Below are 4,683 nucleotides of genomic sequence, written 5' to 3'. Positions count from 1 at the left end.
GGCTGGAGTGCAATGGCGCGATCTCGGCTCGCTGCAACCTCGGCCTCCCAGGTTCAAGCGATTCTCCTGTCTCAGCCTCCCGAGTAGCTGGGATTACAGGCGCAAGCCGCCATGCCTGGCTAATTTTTTTTGTATTGTAGTAGAGACAGGGTTTCGCTGTGTTGCCCAGGCTGGTCTCGAACTCCTGAGCTCAGGCAATCCACCCGCCTCGGCCTCCCAAAGTGCTAGGATTACAGGCAGGTGAGCCACCGCGCCCGGTCAGAGATTCTTTACAGGGCATATTAGTCCTTGTCTTTTGGCCCCCCCACCCCGATATTGGAAAGATGAACTAAGTGAAACATGCCTTAGTAAAAACATTGTGCCAACTTGAAACCTTGATTTAGTAAAAAATCTCAATGTTTAGATCCTTTGTCCAATGGTAGTATTTATCAGATGTATTCAGCTTGCTCAGAAAATCAAAAGGGCATTACAACCACAAAAGCAAAGAAAAACAAGAAAACTTCCCATGTTTGGATCTTGTTCTAGTTGTAAAGATTAAATTGATTCGATTCGTGAGCCAAATACCGTAACCCCCTGGCCTTTGATGGGTTTGGATTTTTAATATTACTCGTGGTATTTCAGGAGTGAGGTTACAGTTACATTCCTTATAGCTGCTAAGTGTATTAAGTTGAATATAAGGATGTATAATATTGTTTGAATTGAGCCCCACTACCAATTCTTTAATAAATGGCATGAATTCTTACACGTAAATGATTTGGTGGAACTATTCTATCATAATTTCTAAATTGTTTATATACCAAGGTAGCCTTAATTTGTATATGTTTCAGTACAATGAAATTCCCTCTGGTATGCTGTTTGGTTTGTATTTTGAGGAACGTTTTTCTCACCGGAAGAGGCACCTATGACTTCTGTACTTAGATAATTTGTTACATTAAAAAGCTGCTCTTTCAGCAATGTAAGTATATACATACATGTTTTTATGAGAAAAAAAAGCAGCAGAGATCAGTAGCCTGCCACCGTACTTGGAGAAGAAAGGAAGCCGCTCGTGGCCTTCGCAGTGCTCGCCGGGACTCGTAGTTCCGGGTCTGCGGACTCCTCCCAGGCAGGGGTCTACTTCCTCTCTCCGCCGCGTCCAGAGCTCCCGGAAGCTGAGGGGGCTTAAAGTCTTTCGCTTCCTTTCCCCGCCTCTTAGTCCCGCAGATTGCTAGTCGATATAACCAATAAGAGGGCGGACTCGTACTTCTTGTTATTTGATTGGCTTAAAGTTTTGCAACCGCCCAGACAAACTTGCCGAGGATTGGCTGAGCCTTCAGTTTTGAAAATCATAGATTTCGCCCGCGCTGCGCCGCTTGGTTGCTCCTCCCGTGAGGTGAGCCCCGAAGGCCCGGAGCCGAGTGGGTCTGGGCAAGCGGGGCGTCAGCTAGGAATACCACCGGACTTGGATCGGAGCAGCCTTCAGGGGACGTGGCGCAGTCGAGTGAGTGCGCGTGGGCGTGGGGATTGGGGGGTGGTTCGCGATTATTTCCCCGGTCCTCTGCTCGGTCCCTGCCGACTCCGGACCAGGGTCGTGACTCCCCAACCCAGCTCCTGGCTGCCTGGGCATATGAGGGTCACCTCTTCCAAGTGGCGAGGTCGTCTGCCTTGGTTCTCGGGCCCGAGATGCCCCCCACCCCTTCCACCTAGGCTCTCAGCTTCCTAGAGCATAGCCCCGTCCCCTCCGCTGCCGGCTGCCTACCACCTTGTTTTGTGCCTGCGAGGATTATTGTTGACTTGGACGCGCAGGAAACCCGAAACCAACCCTGTGGTTTGACGGAATGATGCCAGATGGCATTTCTGTGCAGTTAAAACCCCTCTCTCAACGCCCCCGCCCCCAGCTGAGCAGCATTTTAAACTGACCATTTCCGGAGGCTGGGCCGCCCCTTGTCATTCCCCAATCTTGTTCGCTGTCAGCGGTTCAGTCTCGTTCAGCTAACATGGGTTGCTCGCGGGGTTGCCCAGAGTCAAGACTGGGCGCTTTCCTTTCAGAGGTTGATATTTAGAAGGCGGTATAGCCGGTGGTTAAGCGCACGGTTTAAAGGAGGTATAGCCGGTAGCTAAGGGCACGGTTCTATTTATGCCCCTGATTTACCGGCTGATTTTGACTTCTCTTTGCCTCAATTTCCTCATCTTCTCATGCATATCCTCAAGGTTGTGGTGAGAATTAAATGAGATGATGTCTGACTCGGGCATGGAGTAGAACTCAGTAAATGGGAGCAGCTGCTATGAGCTTTCTGCACAGAAGTGTGGTAGGCACCCAACTTACAGCACCCTGAAAAGAACAGGAGTGATAGAGGAGGGCGATGGGGCCTTCGGTCTGGTGTATGGTGTGAAAGAAGTGTTGGAGAGGAAGAGTGGAGAGTGCCTCCCTCGGTAGGGTGTCGGGTGCTCTTTATCTGTGTGCAGTTGCTTACATGGGCTGAAGAAGAGACTTTTGCTGCTCTTCCAGGAGCCTGATTCTTGGTACACTGACTCCTTCTTTTTCATGGTCACCTCTGTTTTAACTTATGGTAACGCTTTTTAAATGGCTGCGCTAGATCTAAGTAATCTTCCCCATGAAAGAAGTCCAATTGCTTTCATGGACTTTGTGAAAGAAGCTCTCATCCACGTTGCCCATTTGAACAAATACTTTTTGAAAAGTTAGCCAGTTGTTGCTTTTCTCCGCAAATCTTTTTCTTCCTTAAACAGTTTTCTCTTTTCTGGCCTGAGGTCCTGCGCTTTGCCAGGGTTGTGGTCTGGGTGCAGAAGGGTTAGGGGAAGGTGAGGGATGGCAGTGAAAAGGCCTTGCCTGTGATTGGCTGGCTGCAGAGCCGAGGTTTCAGCCCAGAGCCTGTAGGATCCTGCCCGTTTGGCCCTGCCCTGATTATTGCTGCCCTTGGCATCTAGGAGCAGGGGCTTTGAACATGTGTTGGTCAGTTCTAACCTGTGCAGATTAAGTTGATTTGGTGCCCTTTGTGTGGTGGGATGAGCACCTGTAGGATGTTTATTTCTAGGTGTAGAGTTGATGGGTGGATTAATTCATTCAACAAGTATTCCTTGTTGCCAGGCACTGCTGTGCTCTGGGCACTCAACAATGAGCAAGTCAGACAGGGGCTTGCCCTCAGAGAGCAATTGTTTAGTGGGCAGGGACAGGCAGTAAGCAACAGGTAAACAAGCACGCAAGTGCTCTGCAGAGAATTACAGTCAATGGATGGGATCGTGGCTGGGGCTACTTTAGATTGGTGGTCAGGTTTCCCTGAGCATCTGAGATTCAAGCCATGAGGAGTGAGCCATACAAAATGGGAGACAGTGTTCCAGACCCAGGCCAGAACTTGTTGAGGAACAAAGGCTAGTGTGTCCCTGAATCAAGCCCAAGGAGGTCCCATGAGACTGAAACCTGACCTGGTGCTATGCCCTGTGAGGGATCAAGGGGTCAGCAATTTGTCCCTTCCTTCCAAGACCTTCCATTGTAGATGGGAGGCTAAGCTGTGCATGGTTCTTGTTTGTTTGTTTGTTTGAGACGGAGTCTCGCCCTGTCGCCCAGGCTGGAGTGCAATGGCACGATCTCAGCTCACTGCAGCCTCTGCCTCCCAGGTTCAAGTGATTCCCCTGCCTCAGCCTCCTGAGTAGCTGGGATTACAGGCATGTGCCACCACACCCGGCTAATTTTTGTATTTTTAGTAGAGACGGGGTTTCACCCTGTTAGCCAGGATGGTCTCGATCTCCTGACCTCGTGATCCGCCTCCCAAAGTGCTGGGCCTCCCAAAGTGCTGGGATTACAGGCGTGAGCCACCGCGCCTGGCCCCCTCAGCCCCTTTTATAGTTGCTCTTCCTTCTCCTGAGAAAGACAGACCTTAATCCACTTGGAAACTTGCTAAAATGCATTGCACAGGGTAGAAAACTCTCTGAGGTGACAATCAAATAAACAATTTGAGATATTCATGTCAGAATTAATAAAGAGAATGATTAACGATTGGGTAACATCCTTTTATGATTTAGCTGATTTCCAATTATTTACATTCTTCAAAGAATAACTCAGAAATGTTTAGTGAATTTGCTCACAAATTATTTACTCACATATGATGGAGTGAGTTGGTAAATTGAGTAAAATAACAAAGGCAAAAACAGAATTGATAGAGAGAGAGACAAAGGGTAGAGGAAAAATGCTGCAGACGACCTGGGAACAGGGTAAACTATCTGCTGGTAGCTGATTGTGGATGTACAAATCTCTTCAAGATTTAACTGCCTTATTTTACAGGTAACAGAAACCTTTGCCCACACAGTACAGTGACTTTGTTTAAAGCAGTTTCTCAACAGCAGCAATTCTGGTATCTGGGGCCGGGTAATTCCTTGCTGTGGGGACTGTCCTATGCACTAGATGCTGTTTAGCAGCATCCCTGGCCTTTACCCACTAAATACCACTAGCTCCTTCTCCCAAACCCAGATGAATTCACACACTGCCAAATGTGGGGGGCGGGGGTGGGGCAAAACCTCCTCTGGATGAGAACCACCGCTCTCAAGAAACGTGCAGTACCAGGGTAGGTGACCAAGGATTCTGTCGCCCAAGATATGACAGAAGGTTCTAGATAAACGCGCACTCTGTTGCCATTCACAAGGCGTTTTGTTTTCACTTCTCAAAAGCAGCAGATTTTTTTTTTTTTTTTTTTT

General features: G+C 48.5%; 1 protein-coding gene across 1 annotated transcript in view; it reads left to right on the top strand.

The window, feature by feature from the left end:
• Nucleotides 1-1,142: 1,142 nt before the first annotated feature.
• Nucleotides 1,143-4,683, top strand: part of INCENP (inner centromere protein antigens 135/155kDa) — a 32,690-nt gene continuing 29,149 nt past the window's right edge. Inside the window, exon 1 of the mRNA XM_011942705.1 lies at nt 1,143-1,481. The gene's annotated coding sequence lies outside the window, so the exon portion shown is untranslated. The remainder of the gene's footprint in view (nt 1,482-4,683) is intronic.

This window comes from Colobus angolensis, unplaced genomic scaffold (assembly GCF_000951035.1).
Source record: "Colobus angolensis palliatus isolate OR3802 unplaced genomic scaffold, Cang.pa_1.0 Scaffold21, whole genome shotgun sequence".
NCBI classification, from domain to species: domain Eukaryota; kingdom Metazoa; phylum Chordata; class Mammalia; order Primates; family Cercopithecidae; genus Colobus; species Colobus angolensis.
The sequence above is the reverse complement of the archived record's forward strand: the minus strand, read 5'-3'. Positions and strand labels throughout refer to the sequence as shown.